We start from the raw sequence: 20,201 nt of genomic DNA, 5'->3' as shown, positions 1-20,201 counted from the left end.
GGAAGGGCAAAGGGGTTCCAAAAGAGTTGAAGAGAAAAACATGCTAATAAAGATTTTGCAAACATGGAAGGGAATAAGTGTTGTAGTGCCAGGGCTAGAGGGGGTAAAGCGACCAAAAGAAGAATTAAGGTATATTTGCAGATGCACAGACTTCCCAAGACAAACCTAATCATTATACTGCAAATATGTAGTGGTAAAAAAATAAATAAAAATGAGAAAGAAATTAGAGCAGATTTTTTCCTACTGTGCTCTTAACACTCACACAAAAACACCAAATAGTGGGTTATAGTGCAAAGATTATAATTTGCATGGAAACGTCCAGTTCCTGTGAGTATGTGCTAATGCAGAACCATGAAGAAAATGATAGGTAGGAAATAAAGGAGCTAAAGCATATTGCTGGTCTTACCTCAGAGCACCATGCTCTTCAAAACTGGACCATTCCCATGACCACAAGGTAAGACTATTCTATGATACAATGGCAGAGGAAAGATTTTCCATAGCATGATAGAAATAATAGTGGCTGATATAAGAGCCAGAAAACTTCATGGAAATACTATCTATGCTGCTACTTAGGAAATTTGTCTTGTCAAACGTATGGCTTATTAATTTGCAAGATGTGGTAAAAGAGATAAAAAAAAAAAAAAAAACCAAAGGTAGGAAAGAAAAGGGCATAAAAGCCGTGTTTCTATTGGTGGAAATAGAGCATAAAAACATAAGTGGGCATTTGAGACAGTTCTTAAAAACCTCTGAAGGATCTGTTTACTGAAAGCAATGTGCCTTTTAATTTTTGGGAGCACTGCAGACCTACTGTGGTAATTAAGGAAAACTGGACAGATAATTGTGACTTTCTCATATGTGTAGCAACTTTTGGACTAAAGCTTGGTTCTGTTATCAGCCTACGGTGGAAGTAAACTACCTCAACAGTAGCTTTCTAAGTTGTCCTACTGTTCATTATGTCCTAGCTCCTAATCATTATCCCAGCTGTTGTAGTTAGGGGTTGTACACAGAGAACAATTAGGATCATAACATGGAGTTTATAGCATAATTTTTATAATGGTCAGCAGGAGTTAACACAGGAAAATGCAGGAATCTATCCACAACATCAAAGACATAGATTACTAGTCAAGAGCCTAAACCCCACAGCAATGTCCTACATGAGTCCAGATAAAAACCCAGAGCTCAGGACAATCCCACCCATGAGTCCAACTGCAGGTCCAGAGCCCACAAGAAGGACCCATGCCAATCGCTTTTACAGATCCATTCCAGGAAGACCCAAGGGTCAGCGGTGGAAGCCAGAAAGTCTATACCAGCAGGACGAAGGAGCTGTGCTAGTGGGATGAGAAGTCACACTCACAACAAAGACCAGGGCTATCCTGAAAGGCACCACAGCCATCTTCAGCAACATGGAGGCCCCGAGCTCCTCTGAAGACAAGCACAGTTGGGTACATGCCAGAAAACAGCATGACAAGTTCATCCTGGAGACCAAGCAGCACAATCTTCCCTTCTGGACCCAGGAAGTGATGCTCGATGTGAGGACCAGAGCTTCTCCAGGAGAACCAATGACTCAAACAGCAACATGTAGGAGAACCCACAATGCCTCCATGAAACGACGCACTAACGCCTCAACCCTCAACACCTCCCTTCTTCTCCACCTATTTATCCAGACAACTTTCGTCAAGTGGAGCATCTTCGCTCAATGCCATGCTGATGTAATCCAGCTGGCATTAAATTGACCACCAGTTCTTAATCCAGCTGAGAAATGTAATGTGATGTTTGTAGTATTTACATAACAGATTTGTCTCCATCTTTATCAAGAGTAGCAGATAGCACATTCAACATTCATTTATTCATTCCATTGTTATGTATTAAACCTTTTCTCTATTATGTTCTTTTAGATGCTAAGGAATAGAGAACCACCGTCCCTTCTCCTACGAAGATTGAAATAAGAATCCAAAATGTTTGGTTATGATGAAGAAAAATATTAAATTTTAACTATAATTATTTCAATACTGCATATTTTTGACATGACCAAATAAAGAATAAAGAATCCCTTGGTTCTAACTTCGTATTGGTTTTCAGATATTTCTAAGCTAGTATCCTGAAACTTGAGATGATTAGGAAAAAGGCATTGTAAGCAGTGTACAGGCATTCAGTTCCTATGCTAGGTGGAGGAAATGGAGATCTTGCCTTGAAAACAAATTACATGAAAGCAGTCTAATCAAGCTCTAATCTGAATAGTTCTTAAATATATTATCAAGTTATTGTTTTAAAATTTCTCTATCTTATAAATGTAACCTATGTGTCATGTTTATTATAGAAGGGAAGTAATTAAATAGTAATTGTCAAGTTATCAATCCACATTAAAATGTAATAGAACGCAGTTAGTTAATAGGCTAGTAAACAGTGCTCTGTCAGTGTGAAGTACCACAGACATCTGGACATCAGGGAGGACAGACTTGATAGGCAGATGTATGGTTTATAAGAAATCAGCACAAACAAAGATAAAATCTGGAAGAGAAAACAGTACACTGAATATAAAAATAAAAAATCATCATATTTTCTTGTGTTGTGTTTGTGTCATTACAATAAGCAAATGATCAGATAATGTAATTCTTATCCTTCCGCCCTCAAGTCGAGGTTTATTGATAACCGGATATTACTATATACTCTGCAAAAGGATTTGTAGATCACTAAGTCATTGTACTTTTTCTATTCATAGGTATTAGCAAGTGGATATACTAAGTATCAAGCTAAGTCTGTTAACTTCTTTAGTCTCAATACTGATATTTTAAAAACATAGAATCTGGGTGAAGTTCCAATATAATGTTATTAGAACAATTATTTCTGTATCAGGACATGAACACCATACCATGCATAATGAGGATAGCATGTCTGTGGAGTGTTACTGGTAAAGTAACATGTATTTCTTATGCTTCGACATCTTAATTAAGATAACTTATTATAATTTTCTTAAGCAATATGTGTTAAATAATGTTTCTTAAGCCACATATTTCTATGTCCATCAATACTACTCTATTGGTACAAACAGCTAAGTAATTTTAAGAAGTTCAAAATGAAACCATGATGTGTGGATTAACAAATGATATGTCCACAATTTCTCTATGTAGCGAAGTAATGTAGAATTGTATTTAATTTTGACCTTCCACATAACCACTCAGGTTTAAAAACCCGAAACTAGTAAACGGAAGCACCATCACATGAAATGTATGTAAGACTATTTATCTCAGGTCATGTTGGTGCATTTTTTATCCCTGTACTATTTATCAACTTATCACTTTATTATGATGTAACACATTATTGACTTGGATTTTAGCAAAGCTATAAATCAGTTTCTAACACCATCTCTTGGGCTTTTCCAAGAAATTCTTCATTCCCAAAAAATGAAGTAAAATCTTTCTGGTCTGTATCACCTGGTGACTACAGTGTATGCAAATTTTGACCTTCCAATTTATGCTTTAATGACACATTTTGAAACTAAAGACAAAGAAATAAGGAAAAAATTTGGAATATGACCTTGTCTTCAACATTGTATTATTTTCACTCTTTTAAAATAAAGTTTAATTTATAATTGTTCTATTTTCTCAGCAAGAATATTCTTCTTATTCAAACAGCACAGGGGAAAATGTATACTTGGAAAAAAAAATAAGACAAGAGTGTTCAAGAATACTTTCCTAGAGCCTGCCTGGAAAGCAAAAGGTAATGGGTTTGTTCCTGGTTACAAAAAAAAAAAAAAAATTTTTTTTTTGGATCCATGTTTCCAATTATTTTACTATATCTGGACCAATTAAACTTAAAAAATTCTTTTCTACTCGGCTATCATGACTTTTCTTAACGAATTCTTCTTCTTTCTCTCCATGTTTATTAGCTCATGGTCATGCTACATATTATATAACAAGATTGGTCCATTACACTGGAGAAAACTCAGCAATTCCTTATTAAAGTGCTTCCATTCCCTTTTAAGACACCGCATACACCTGATATTTTTCGAGTCTTACTGACTTATCTCTTTATTTACTTTTTCCCAAAATTTTCTTATCTCTCCATTTTCTTTATAGTTGTAATACTGGGATTCACTCTTGTATAGCTTTGTTTCTCTCACTTCCTTGACAATCTGAGCTGTATGGATATAAATATGAGCATTTTGCATATAATCGAAAGGCTTTCCCAGAACAAAGGCTACTGTGAGTAACTGCCCATTCAAAAAATTTTAACTGGGAGTTTCATGAAATCCTTGATCTTCACTTACTTGTACTGAGCTGCTGATGCCGAGAGCCTAGGCTCATCTCTCTCAAGTTCTGATTGCTTTGGGTTGTTTGCTGTGAGCACTTAAAAATCCTAAGATTTTAGGAACCCAGAACTCGAGAAATCACTCCTAAAATTCATCTGGAGTGAGAAGAGACCTAGAATAGCAAGGACAGTTCTAAGCGGCAAAGGAAAGGCAGGAGTCATCACAATCCCTGACTTGAAGTTATACTACATAGCAACTGTAGTAAAATCAACATGGAACTGGAACCAAAACAAAGTCGAAGATCAGTGGAATAGATTAGAAGATACAATCACAACTACAAACACACTCAACCACCTTGCCTTTGATAAAGGGGCCAAACATGTTCACTGGAAGAAAGACAGTCTCTTTAATAAATGGTGTTGGAAAAACTGGCTCTCCATAAGCTGAAAACTAAAATTAGACCCATCTATCACCATGTACTAAAATAAAATCTAAATGGATCAAATATCTAAATATTAAAACAGAAACACTAAATCTATTGGAAGACAAATTGGGTAAAAACCTTGAAAACATAGGAGTAGGTAGAGAATGCATGCACAGGACAACCGCACAGGAAATACTTCCCAGAGTCAATAATTGGGATCACCTCTAATTAAAAAGTTTCTGCATGTCAATAGAAATCTCCAGCACAGTGAAAAGAAAACCCACAAACTGGGAAAAAACCTTAGTGAACTGCCCCTCAGACAAAGGACTTCTGTCTAAAACATATAAAGAATTAAAAAAAAAAAATAAGACCCCCCTAAATTCAAAGACCCAATCCAAAAAAGGGCATCTGAGATGAATAAAAAATTTTCAGATGAAGAAATACAAATGGCAAATATATGCAAAATTGTTCAACATCATTAGTCATTAGAGAAATGCAAATTAAAACCACACTGAGATTTCATCTCACTCCTGAAAGAATGGCCAGGATCAAAAAAAAAAAAAAAACAAAACAAAACAAAAAAAAAAAAAAAAAAAAAAACCCCACCAACAGCAAATGCTGGAGAGGCTGTGGGGAAAAAGGAACTCTCCTGCACTGTTGGTGGGAGTGTAGACTAGTGCAACCTTTGTGGAGGTCAGTCCAGAGATTTCTCAGAAAGCTGGGACTGGAAGCCACATTTGACCCAGCTATTGTACTTCTAGGCATATTCCCAGAAGAACTGAAAGCATCATACCACAGTGATATATGTGCACCCATGTTTATAGCAGCACAATTTGTAATAGCCAGATCTTGGAAACAACCTAAGTGTCCATCAACTGAGGAATGGATAAAAGTTGTGGTATTTTGATACAATGGAGTACTACTCAGCTATAAAGAATGATCACACTGAGATATTTATAAATAAATGGACGCAGCTTGAGACCATATTCATAAATGAAATAAATTGAACTCACACGTATAAATACCGAATAGTTTCCCTAGTGTAAGAAATGATAAGAATACATAAAAGTATATGGTAATCATGATTCCCAATCATATTAGTTTGAAGCCATATAATGTTTCCACTCATTAATTGCAATGGTTTTAACCTGAGTTGTTCAATTTTAGTATCAGTGATAGTACGAATAGCTTTTTTGAAGAAAACAACACAACATAAAAGCTAGTGCTAATTTAATATCATCTTGTTTTGAAGTCCCATCAAGCTGTTGTACATCTGTCTCCACTGGTTTTAACATGTTGTATCTTACCTTATTTTACTATATGCAACAGTATAAACAAAAATTTTTATAGGCAAAGAGTAATATAGAAACTGTTGTTCGTTTTTTGCTAGCTGGTTCTAAATACCCTGTAATTCTTTCATTCTCTTGAATGGCTTCACACTGTCTTTATATGATTGATGCTATAGTATACGAAGTTATACTCAAATAATTCAAGGAAAGAGGCACTATGGTGACTACTATTATGTTAGATTATCTGGTGGTGAAACACAATGATGCTTAAATTGTTCGGTTCTGACTTGTGTTGTTCTGTTACAATGTCCTCTTTTATCTCAATATCCCCCCTTTTTAAATTAATCTATTTTTTATTATTTTTTTCAATTAAGGGAAAACTAAATTTAAAAATATCGGGATATAGTACAGTAACATTTTGTTTTCCTATTAACCTGATTAGAACCCCAGTGTTGCTCTCCCCATCTTGTTCTGTCTGATTTTACTATATTCTATTTTGTTTGATAGTATCACGTTTGAGGGTATAGGCAACCACTTTGAAGGCAATAATATTTACTATGATGCCCATTATGGTTTGACTATTATCTTCTTTCGAAGTCCTGTAATGTCTCCAGTGTAGGTTTTATTGGTCTTGTTCTGTACTGTTTTGATCAATTCTATTATACCTGATGATATAGGCAACTTTTATAAAAATAGCAAGAGGCACAATGGTAACCATTTTTAGTCACCTGGTGTTCTATTTTTGCATCATGTACTATGCCCATCCTTCTGTTCTGACTCTGTTTTGTTTAGTCATGTTTGGTTTTATTCTCTTCAAAAAAAAGTAATAAGAACTGTGGTAGTAATAAAACCCAAAAAGTGTAATTGTTATTGTAAAAAAGAGAGGAAAGGAAGGTGGTCTAAGGGATGTAACTGTATGTATGAGTGTGTAAGATGGAAAACCATATTACTGAGCATTTGTTGTATCATTGAACGGAACTGTCTACAATCTCACTGTATGAATGTCTATTTTATATGCTTTAATTTTTTAATTTTGACAACTGTTTCTAAGATGACAATATGTAACCTATTAACTAGTGATTTCTTACTGTATATTTTTTTCTTGAAATCTGTATTACATGTACCCTTTTACTACTTTGTTTTTTTATTTCCTTTTTTTCTCTTTAAATAAAAAAAAAACTCAAAATTTAGTTCTTTATTAAAAAGTACTACTCCATTGTGTATGTCCAGAATATTTTTTAAAGTTCATTCTATTAGTGGACCTAGTGGCCATTTTTTATTTAATTATTATGAGTTGTGCTGCTATAAACATGAGAATACATATATTACAGTAATGTGAAGTCTTTAAATCTTTTTGAAGTTATGTCAAGGAAAGATTGCTGGCTCACATGGAATTTCTGTTTTTGTGTTTTTCAGCAACTTCCATATGAATTTTCATAGCTGTTTCACTAGTTTGTAGTCTCATCAAGAAGACTTCTTTCCCAGCATCCCCACAGCCTCGTTAGAATTTTTTATTTGTTTGTTTCTTCATGACAACTATTCTTTCTGGAATAAAGTAGAATCTCAGTGTTGTTTTAAATTCCATCTCTGTAATTGTCAAAAATGTTGAATATTTTTCATCTTGTGTATCTTCGTTTTGAAGTGTCTTTCAATTTTAATTGCTTATTTTTAACTGAATATTTTATTTTGGGGGTTTAATTTTTGAGTTTTGTCTTGCATAGATCCTAGATACTAATCCTATATTCAGGAAGTGTGGGCAAAAATCATTTTCCAATTCTATGGGCTGTCCTTTTTCTCTGCTGGTTATTTCCACTGCTGTACAGGAATCTTTTAATTTGATGTTCTATTTTTGATTCTTTGCATTATGTCTTGTACATCTGATATCCTGTTCAGAAAGTCCTTGCCTATAACTACTATTTCAACAGTTTTAAGTATTTTATTTTCAAGCAGATTGTTTTTGTTTTAATATGGTAATGATTCGTTTCACAAACCTTTCTGTTAGTACATAATTTAGTTGACAGAGCATTCAGGAAAATTTTGCTTTTATTCATGAATTCCACACTGGGTGAGAGCAAGGCTTGGGCCATCTTTCTGTGCCCAAAGAAATGTGGCCAGTTCCCCTAGAATCAATCACGGAACCAGGTAAGTTAGTGGACCAATGTGCCACTGTATTTAGTCTTCAATCTATTTCAGTTTCATTTCAGAGCCTGGTGAGAAATATGGATCTAGATGCAGTATTTTCAGCATGCAGATAACTAGTGTTCCCAGCATTCCTTGCAGAGGGTCTTTCCCCCAGCATATGTTTTTGGCCTTTTTGTCACAGATAAGACATCTGAGTGTGCCTGAGGTTGTTTTTGCACCCATCCATCTATTGAATTGACCCAAATGTCTGTTTTTGTGTCAGTGATTTGCAGAGTTTGTCGCAGTCATTGTGTAATCCCAATCCATAATATTAAACTAGAAGATATTTATTTGTGCCAGTATTACACCTGAGTGGGGTCTCTCTTGCTTAGCATGCGAAAAGTCCTGAGTGCAGCACTTATCACCACAAAAGCATGGTGCATTATGTAGGGTGAGGGGACATGAAGGCATTATATTTGAGTATTCTTTTTCTTAGGAGACACATGTCTTTATTTAACTTACATTATTTTTATTATTACTTAAATTTGACATTGTACAGAATGTATGATTTCTACAAGCCTACTTTGGCAGCTTAACCTTGTGTTAATAAAGAGAATACTTCGGGATTTTGGAGTATTGATTTATATGTTATGATATTACAGAACTTGGGTTTTGCTTTTAATTATCTTATTATACTTGAGTTTCTAAAACATCTTTAGTTTAAGAACTATGTGTTGAAATATGTGTTTTAATGAAGCACTGTGAGGGTGCATATGTTCAGAATGGAGAGAGAAGTGGGTTTATAAATTAAATCAAATTGGAAAAATTCTGATGATGATTGAAGCTAAGCTGTGAGAATATAGCAGTTCATTATACCATTTCGCTCCTTAGTAATATGTTTTAAAATTCACATTAATATGCAGTTATAGAGGAAAACATGTGTTAGAAGCTTTGAAAGTATTTGTTAACCACACAAAGAAACAAACAGATGTGCAATGAATTGCCTAAGTATGTGGTACAAGCAGTCATAATATGTCATTTAAATGTTGATGATACTCTAAAATTTTGGGCACTATTGCAATTCAAAGTAAATTTTGTCTTGACAATGTTTAGCTAATGAGCAGAATATACAAAGTTATACTGCATATGACAAAAAGAGCCCCACCAGGGCTCATAAAAGAGCAAATGCATCTCAATTGAAAATGTCTGGTGTTAAGATAGGAAATAAAGTATTTTTAGGAGCTGTAAAGTTTTACATGAATGAATTCTGAAATAAAATCTACACTACCAAGTGCTCTAATACGTACTGATAGTAACAATATAACCTGATTTAAAAAAATTTAGTCCAATTGTTTAAGTCAAAGGAAAAAAAAAGAATAAGTCTGGGACATTTTGATGGAAGGTATGTTTTTAGAAATTTCCATAAGCTAGAGTTCAAATACACTATGACCAATATGTGAACAGGATAGTGACATTATAATTTCTTAAATTAGTACCATCATGAGTGACAAAAGTAAGATTCTACTATTTGAAATTTGAACAAAGCAAATCTGAAAATGAATCTTGAGTCTATGATTATAAAGCCAACAAACAAAATTAAATTCTAACTAGCTGTAGTATCAGGAGTTTGGGGGAATTATCAAAAAGCTCTTAAATTGATTATCACAATTAGTGAGATGAAGTATAAAAATTAAAATCACACTTGTTTATGAACTTCAGGTATCATCATTATTGCTCACCTGGTGACCCATATTTTCATTCCCAAGAAAACTATGTTATCCTAATACAAGAAACTGATGCAATAGTAATTAGGTCAGTCTTATCTAATGTGTAAGAGATAGGAGAAAACAGACCCATGAGAAGTAATTTCTCAGTAGTGATCAACACTTTTGGAAAGATGGAAATATACCCACTAATTTAATTTAAATTTAACCAAAAGGATTTAGTCATGCACATTACCTGTGACTGTGAGTATCATATATTTCTTGCAAAGTTATTCTCCAAGATGAATTCAAGACCATGGTATTTATGAGGCAAAACTATATTTTTTCTCCATTGATTAATATTTATTTTTAAATTATTTACTCAATATGATTAATTTTAAAGCATAATTTTCATTTAGCAAACAGGAGAAGTGTTGTTTGAAGAACTTAGATTTGAATCCTGTGCTTTGTAAATTAGTTGTGTAAGAACATTCAACTGGGGTTATTTCCCCTGGACGATGGCATGACTACAAATACTACTGGACTGCAATACTACATGTATTAATATACTAACAATGTAAGCAAACATCTTACACGTGGCAGCATAAAATTTGTATAAAACAAAATGTCTCCTTCCAATTCATGACAATTAATTGTCAATTGAAAGAAGAAATAAGATGATATCTCTGTCTATACCAGCCTCAATGTTTTCTAGGACTCTCAAAAGCTACTAGACAGTCAAGCATGATGACTCATACCTATAATCCCAGAAATCAGTGAGGACAGGAGAATCACTGGGAATTCGAGGCCAGCACGGGCTACACAGAGAATTCAAGGATAGTCTGATCTACAGAGAGACCCTATAGCTATAGAAAAAAATCCACTAGACAAAAGATGCTGATTTATTTTAGATTATGATTCATTTTTAGGAAACAGCAAAAAATAGCAGTACAGACAGGTAAGATCAGAACTAATAAAAGTTCCAGTATCTGATATTAGGATAATCTGTGTTATGTCCTAGGTAGGTAAAACCTGAGAGTTCTGTTGACTTCATTTGTAACGTGAATATATTTTTATCCTTCTCATAGCTTGACTGTAAGAAAAAAACAATGGGAAGTGTATGGATATACTTGTAAGTACATTCCACACACAAAATTCATAGCAGCTGGATGAGTGGAGTCTCTGTAACATCACTCAGTGGGCACGTACGATACACTCCCTCGGTCTGAGTGTCACTCACGGCCCTGTTAATTCAGAGATAAAGCATAGAGTGATTTCTCATGCAATGCCTAGAAATAAAAAGCTACTTAAAACTGGATGATTGTTAAACACTTCACTGCATGGTTTATGAGGGAAAAGGGAGCAAAAAAATGGATGTGAGAAAATAGATGGCAGGCAGTAACAAGGCACATCCTGTGACAGGACAAGGTCAAAGAGGACATTTATAAAATAATGATGTAGGGTAGAGTCTGCAGCAGGCTGAGGTTGATACTTCAGTACGTTAACTTGTCACAGCTCTTGTAAGCGGCAGCAAGATTCCTCAGTTTAAACCATGCAGTCATTTGGAGGAATCTTTCTGATTTAATGTAGCAACTACCTTGTGAGCCAAGTCTAATTTTCATATGTGGAAAAGTCAATTTCTGTTCCATCCAGATACCCCCGATGTGTGTACTCAGTTGCCTTTTTACATTTCTGAGTAATGGATCAACTATTTTGAATTTCCCATCTTTGATTTCAAAGAGGAAATTCACGTAATACGTACAAGTTTTGTGTCAATTATGGAAAATAAAGTTTTATCTTATAATACCTTGAAATATTCTCAATTATTATAGGATTATCTCCCTGTAATCAAAGTAAATAAATAGTATATAAATGTTCTAGAAGTGGAACTGATTTGCAAAAATGTAAAGATAACCACAGTAATCTGTCATTGATCTTAGCAATTCAGTTTTATTTTACTAAAAATGTCTCTAAGAAACAGTTTCCAAAAAAATGAATATTTATTCATTGTACTATAAATTGTGAAACTGAAGAATTAGGAAAACATGCAGTTAGCCATAATAAAATATATTTGAGCATGTGTAGCCTCGAATTAAAAAATGAAAAATTGAGACAGCTCTCAAGATTACTTGAGCTTGAAAAGCAATTTTTCAGATTACCTAGCTATCTTAAGCAAATGAACCTTTTAGCTCAGCTTATACAAAATGATCTTATTTCTTCATGGTACTTTTTACAAAGCCAGGAAAACTTATATTTCTCTTATTGAAATGAAAATCTTTATTCTGAAGAGAAATAAAATCTATACTGAGTTTCTGAGGATCAATACAAAATTTTCCTAAAATATTTGGTTGAAATATTTAATTGAAATCTCTATAGTATATTTATGTATCATTTTGTATATTTATATAATTTTATATTTATAATTTGTATATTGTATAATATATATATATATATATATATATATATATATATATATATATTTCCAATTCCTTGATTATGTTTTTAACCAACAAAATCAAGTTTTATCTTTCTTTGTAACTATTGGGAATTGACCAAAAGTGTATATTCTTACCTTTTCTTAGCTAAAACTTCTTTTCAGAAACTGAAATTCAAAAGCAGATAACAATAAAGACTTCTTTGTGTAATATGCCCCATCTAGTGGTTTCCTATTTGAAGAAGTAAGTGCTTTTGAAAACTAGGCGGTCAAAATCAGTATGTATAATATATAACATCCTCTACCTTCTTACACTTTTAAGGATTAAGGTTGCAGTAGATACTTTCTGAATGCTCTTTGAAAATTTTAGATGCAGCTCAACCCTTGCCCTTTGCAGAATTCTTGTTTAAAACTGACTTAATAGTTCTACAATACAACATATCAGTTTGAAATTATAGTGTTTCCTCTACATGCCTAATAGAAATCATAATTTTTTCAGACTATTTGATTATCAGTAATACAGAGAATAGTTGATCAACTAGAAATGAGATTCTTTCAAAAATTTTGAAAATCAATGAATAAATAAGAAAGGGCAAAGAAAGCAAGAAATTTTAGTATATGGATAGAGAATATAAGTATAGAAGAACAATACTCTTAAGAAATATTGGTAAAGCATGCTCCCGGTGTATTCATTCTAAACATAGCTGAAATCCTTTTATAGCTAAAGATTCTCCATTCCCAGATCTTATTAAAAGTGTAGATTCTCAGGATCTACCCAGACTTTCCTGAATCAAAATTTCCACTTTGGCAACTGTTAATGATGGTCAGTAAGCAAGGGAGGTTAATACTAAAAGGGCAACTGAGAAATTCTGACTTGTTCAAAGATGACCAGTGATAATGTTGATGATGTAAGTATCAGTAGTTGTACAGTTACTACTACAGAGTAGACTCTGTACTAAGTGTGGTATCTTGGCTGTCTCATTTAACTTACATACTAACCATACTGAGGTAGGTGCTATCATCTGATTTACAGTTGGTCTCACGATCCTGATGACTCTATTGCTTGCATAAGGAGAAACCATACTAAGGAATTTGATCTGTCTTATGGGTGCAAAGCAAGACCATAAGTTGGCCTGTGATATCATCTGTTTCAGTAAGACAGAAATGGATGGACATATTGAGATTACAAGTCTACACCACCATGGCAGGTTTCAGAAAATATATCAATAGAAAATTAGTATTAATTGAAAAACTTGCTTAGTTTTAATTGATGAAAGTGAATGACTTGTCTTCAATTGAAAGGTATTAATTGGTGGATTGAATCAAAGGCATAAAATTGTAGAAAACTATACAAAACTGTATAAAGCTATACAGAAATAAATCTCTTGGTTATGAGTACTGAGAATTAACTTTGAGTCTAAATAAACCTTGATATAATGATGATATTCTTGAATTGTCATTGTCACACCTTCTCACAGTTCCTTCTTCATGTCTGTCATTGTCTGAGGAATTCCACAGGATCTTACTATTCAATAACAAGATGTGAACACTGTAGGATGTTAAAATCAGAACCCACCCAACTGTCTTAGAGCTCTCATGATAATAACTGATATTAAAGCTTGAGAAAATATAACAACCATTTTCTATGGATTGAAATTCATCACTCCTTAGTTAATGTTGAAATACATGGTATGAGAAGGAAAAAAATGAAACAGAACAAACTTTCAGGTGGCATCTTCTAATTTTTATACATATGAAATGTTTCTCTTGCATTCATGGAGCTTACAATCCCAGCATGTAGTGTGGTATTGGCCCTTGACTGCATAGTTTGTCATTTAGAAAAAGTAGAAGACAAAGTAAGTCTTCTGTCTTGAGTGAGCTAAACATCTGTTGGTGCATGCCACTATTAGAATAACAATATATTTTCTCTTCATTACTAAAATCAAGAACCCTTCATCCATTTCCAGACTACTAATGGTTAAGTACTGAAAAAAATGAAAAAATAGCCAATAAAACCAAAATTTCTTGTAGAATGATCCTTCATAATATGAGCTAAATTTACTAGTCTATTTCATAATGGAATTGCTGTAATAAAGCAAATAGTCTACCCTTTGACTATTCGTGGAACCCTAAATATTTTGAGGAGGTATTAAAAAAAATTAAAAAAAAAGAACTCTTCAATTGGCTACAATTGAAGAGCAGGTCTGTCCAAACATTTAGCACTATAAAATGTTCTAGGGCTTGTTTTGTCCTTTGGTCATTACTCATAATTTTGCATCAGTCCAATTTCTAGAGGTTTAAAGAAAAATATTAGAGTACAATGATCTTTGATCCCAGCAAGCCAGCAGTAGCTTTTTGGCAGGGCAGTGGATAATCTCAGCAAGCCCGCACCTTCTGACTGGTGCCAGCCTCATTTGGTCTTCAGCCATCAGTGCACTTTCCATGGACCTGAGCTCTGCTGGACATCACTAGATGGAGCCATCAGTTGCTCTGAGTTCTGAGCTGAGTCAGCCACTCTACTAGATGGCTCCCAGCCAATCACGCCCTTATGATGTGACTGAGCTAGTGCAGCCCTTCACATCCACTGCTCCTGTCTATCGGGTCCTGACCTAGATCCCCAGTCTCCCAAATGAATGTACAGTAAGGGCTGAAATAAAATGAGACAAGTGGTATGATTTTTGGCTCCATGTGGGTCAAAACCCTTAGTTGAGTTTGAGACTCTGAGGGCCAAGACAAAGACGTCTCTGGAATGCCTATAATTATTAGGTCCAAAACAAAGGCCAGGGAAACTGAGGAAATGAGCAGGACTTGAGAGTTACTTCAAAGATTTCTCCAAGTAGTAAATTAGGCCAATTTAGGAGAACTGTCTTATCTCCATTATGACATTCATGGTGGGGTGCGACTGCAAAAATGAGATTTCTTCAGCTGCAGTCTCTGTTTACTTAATTGATGTTTAAGCCAAGTGTCCACAGCTGTGGCCTTATCCTGCTTACCCTTTGCGGTATCTCTGGCCTCACAGGCCACTACAGGCCATAGCCAGGACCAGGGATTCATAGAGATTCACTTACTATGATTCAGCTACCATTGCCAGGCAAGGGGTTAGGCCTAGGACAGACTCACAGATGAATACAGAAATCCAATTAGCTAATTTTAAATGCTGCTCAGAGCCGCTTCATAGTGGTCTCCAACACCTCTCCTCTGGGGCATCTCTCCATGGAGTCCTCTGGGGACGCCAGAGGTCACTGTGTGTCTGCAAGGTTGAATCTCCTCACACAAAGTCCCGCCTTCCTCTTCATTATCTCCATGGGTTTCAATTCATGCTTCAGATCTTTGCTGGATGCAGGGGATCCACTTCCCTCCCTCCTGTCTTCCTCACGTTGTTGTATTCCAGCATCTGGATGGCAACTGCCAAGGAGGTTCTTTCTCTGATGCCTACCCGTCCGCAATCTTGGTACCTTTCCCAAAACATGTATGGCACCTGACAGGCCTATACTAATGGTTTACTTCTCTGATGTTTGATTATTTATCTCCCCAATATCATTATTATAGGAGCAATAGTATTTCACATGATTTGAGAATACTATATAAAGTAGAATACATATTAAATAAAACATTTCTTTATATCATCAGATCCTTATTAGGATTCAAGACAAGAAGGTATATGTACATTAATTTTTACTTTTAAAATCCTAACTAATTTTAGACATTTGTATTCACAAATTTAGTTTGCAGCTCATGAATATTTTTAGCCTGTCAAGAAATACTTCAGGGAATTGTTCTTGGAGTTTTACTTTACTCTTAATAAAGAAAGGCAGAAGAAATAAAGACAGGTAGAAAGGAAAAAAGGAAATAAAAGATACACACACACACACACACACACACACACACACATACACACACACACATATTGGTTTCTTTGAAGCAGAGTTTTGCTATGAAGTTCAGGGTCACCTTGAACTCACTGTGTAAGCCCAGGCTGGCCTCAAACTCAAGCAATCCTTCTGCCTCAGCCTCCAAACGCTGATAACAGGCATGTGCCACCAAACCTGGCAGAAAATTATATTTCTAAGGCCTCATCAGTCACCCAAAGAATCGTTATCTGTACTCCATCTCCTGACTCCGAGTTGTGCCAGGCATTCCTGAAATGTGAGACTCAGCTGACCTCTGTCTTATTTGCTAGTTTACCGTTTAGCTAGAAAACTAATAAAAACAGACTGCCCAATCGTCCAATTCCCTGAAGACTGAGAAATGAACTAAGACAAAGGGGGGTGACCTAGAGGATGGACCTGATACCAACTGAAAGTAATATTAGGGTTGGCATCTCTGTCTTTGTGTTATGTAACACCCTTATTACTTTAAAACAGAGGGTTAGAACCCTGTCAGCCTTGCACATAGGTCTGTGTAGGAGCAACTTATTACAAAGGTTATTAGCCTTACATTTCCTTAGTTTGTTCATCTGCCCACAGACAGGGTGCCAACAGAAGAGGAGAGTAATTTTCAGGGTTTACAAAGAAATCGAATCACCAGCATTTAGAGTGTCCAGTTCCAGAGCTCCTCCCTGGGGCAATACCTAGAAATCACCAGCCACTGTCTTAAACCTAGAATCTCCTTGAGTTTTAGTTAAATCAGGGCTTTGCTGACCACCTCCCAAGCAGAAGCAATTACAGCACCTGACGCACCTTCTCCCCAGCAAGAAGAGCTGGCTCCTAGGAACCAAATTGCTCCTTCAGCCAAAAGGATCCCCCCCCAACTGAGGAAGGCAGGGCTGAGATAACGACCGAGCACACCCCATGCACCACAGCGGCCCATACACCAGGGCCTTTGCTTTGTGAGCAGGTCAATCTAGTTCACCAGACCATGCCCTTCTCCTTGCTCAAGCTGCTGACCTCTCGCTATTCTTCATTTCCTTCTAACTCTGCTTGTTAAATGTGCTCAATTCTTACTGACACATCCTGCAATTATTATTATTATTATTATTATTATTATTTATTATTATTATTATTTGGGTACAAAAGTTCACAAACCTATCCCAAGGGTATGAGGAGTTAAGGTCCTTATCTTCTCTTTGGGAGAGCCCTGTCCTGTTCCATCTAGTGATATTACTAGCATGTATTTTCTCTTGCAAAAGTGATAAAAGCCTAAAGAGACAGAGAGAGAGACGATAAAAGTAGCTTTCTCAGTTTGTTCTTTCAACCACATTGTGAATACAATAGTCTCATGACAGATAACACACACAGAGGCACATGATTCCTGGCTTTTAAATGCATTTACAGTTGGTGTTACAGGATTTTTTTTTTTCTTTTTTTTCCCACTTTAGTATGAATTCCTTCCCTGGCATCTTTTCAAAACTTTCCCTTGTCAAAAGGCTGGTTTTCACAGCCTCATTGTTTACAGTGAAGGCTTACAAAGTTCCAGCTCTCTTCTCATTCTGCTTTCTTGGCTGCTGTTTGTAAGTAGATGGAAGGCTGCAAAGCCTTGTGTGGAGGATGGCTGACGGCCGAAAGTGACTTTGTCATGTGTGAGAGTCTGTACTTAGGGAACCTTCGCCACCTCCCACCCGAGAGTCTGCTTCCTTAGCATACTTTGCTATTTTTGAGATGCCTTTTCTGAGAGCTCATTTAAAGCAGTGTAACCAAGTGGAAAGACGTGGAGCTGAAAGCCAGGGAAGGGAGGGAGGCGCCCCGCAGCTAATGCCCTGCGTTCTCACCCGACCCTGCACCTTCCTGTCTGTGGTAAAATAAATAAAATAATCTCCTTTTCCCTGCTTCCCCCTCATCCTTCCTTGTCCTTCTTTCTTTACACACTTTGAGGATTTTTGAAGGATATATTACATATTATGCCAAAATCTTTATGTAAGCAGCTCATTTGTTCCTAACAAAGAAAGGACAAGTCAGTGCTGCAAAAATAAAATATATATGAAGGAGGATGTCAGGGGAATGATGCTTTCATTCAGGTTTTAGTATGGCCTAGTTTTTGTTTCAGGAATCCTATGTATATTATTTCCCTTATTCTGCAGTATAACAGAAATATCCTAGAGGCTGTGATAGGCAGGGCTCTGTGAGTTCCAGGCCAGCTTACAATACATGGTGAGTTTAAGGCTAGCCTCAGTTTTGAAAAAATAAACAAAACAAAGCAGAAACAAAAATAAAAACATCCAAGCCAAGTACATCCTGTACCAATTATGTAAATAAATAGGTCCACACATTTTGCGTTATATTTTGTAGATTTCCTACTACTTTCTTTCAGGAGAAAGATGAAGCACAAAATGCTGATTTTAACCTAGGGAAAGTAAAAATGCTTGGAATATTGCAAATGTACTGAATACCCCTGAATTCTTAGCTGGAACATAACTAATTTTTGCTAAGTGGAAGTTAATTCCATTTTTGAAATTTTAAAAGGATTTAGGTTAGGTTACAATTTTGCTCAATAATATTTTATATTAAGATGAAAGGTACCCAAGTAATGTCCCCTAAATGTGGAACTTTTGAGGTGAGAATAATACACGAGAAAAACAAGGTATGAATTTATGCTTTCATTAGAAATCTTAACCTGCTATCTCAACATGAACTGCAGGGAAGTGTGAATAGTGCGGAAAACTCACATTTTTATAAGCACGAGAGGAGTGTTCAGTCCAAAGCAAGTGGGAAAGACCATTTAATCTATTTTTCCCAAGTCCTAAATCAAATCTTGAAATTTGATACAAAGGAACACTGACAGTTGCAGAGAAAAAAGTACAAATCAGGAAGGAAGAAAAAATTTTTCTCATTTCTGATATTATTATAGTAATCATATAAATTTAGGGGGTAAGATGTCATAATGTGTTACATGGATTTAGTATATATTGATCAAATCAGGGGAGTTAGAATTTCCCTTTCCTTAAACATTTTATAGAATGTTCAACTAACATACAATCCATGTGCATATTTATGGGATATAGTATAACATAATAATACGTATATACTGATGAATTTCAGGTAATTAACATTTCTGTCGCATTATTAGTTTTTGTTTGAAAACTTCTAGCATTTTCTTTTAGTTATGCATAAAATCTATACTGAGCTACTGTGAACCACGGTCACCCCGCTGTGCTGTGTAATCCTGAGACTTATTTCTTCTAACTCCCTGCCCTCTGGTGCCCACTATTTGCTCTTAAAAGACAGACAAACAGACATAGCTTCATCCTCCTCCTTCCAATCATAAAATAAACCTTCAATAATTTATCAACCCCAAGTTCATCTTTATGCTTAAAATGGGGATGACAAAAGCACTTTCTTGGTAAGGATGTTTCCCAAAATTAAATGACCTTTAGCATATTAAAGAACGTTAACTATATGGATGAAGTTGCTAATAGTGATGGGAGAGAGAGAGAGCTGAAAGCAGAGAGTCAGCTAGAGGTTATCCTCCAGGGAACTGTCCTGTCATTGCCCCTTCTGCACCAAAAACTAAGAACTAAGAGTGTTTTAGGTGCTGAGTTGCTCAGTCAGAATCAGTAGAAACAGTTCTGATTAGCTGTGGCCGATACAATTGTCAGGAGCCCAATCGAGCAGCTCAGCCTTTCCACTTACTTAGTAATACAGAAACGAAAATGAAGACTTCAAACTTCCACTCCTGAAGTTCACAGTGGTGTTTTGTTTGTTTTCCTAAAACTCCAATGGGCTTACCTACCACTACTGTACTGTCCTAACTGGGGACTTAGAAGTTTCCTAAAGTTGGTGTTTATTTACAGTACAGTGATATTTGCTTTTTCATTTTTGTTTTAGCTCTTCTTTTTCTTCATCCTTCCTTGATTTACCACTCTGAAAAAATCTAAGTTAGCAGACTTGTGTATATATTCCCATATTTTTCCATTGTTATTCTGATACTGTAGATGTTTACATAAATGTAAGTTCTTATGTAAGTAGGGTTTGTCATTGTTCTGCATGTTTTTGCACCTCTTTTTATCATTTAAATTTAGTTTGTTGAAATCTATGTTCATTAACTG

Source organism: Cavia porcellus, unplaced genomic scaffold (genome assembly GCF_034190915.1).
Source record: "Cavia porcellus strain 051 isolate PalLab524CR breed Dunkin Hartley unplaced genomic scaffold, mCavPor4.1 scaffold_10, whole genome shotgun sequence".
In the NCBI taxonomy this organism is placed as follows: Eukaryota; Metazoa; Chordata; class Mammalia; order Rodentia; family Caviidae; genus Cavia; species Cavia porcellus.
The sequence above is the reverse complement of the archived record's forward strand: the minus strand, read 5'-3'. Positions refer to the sequence as shown.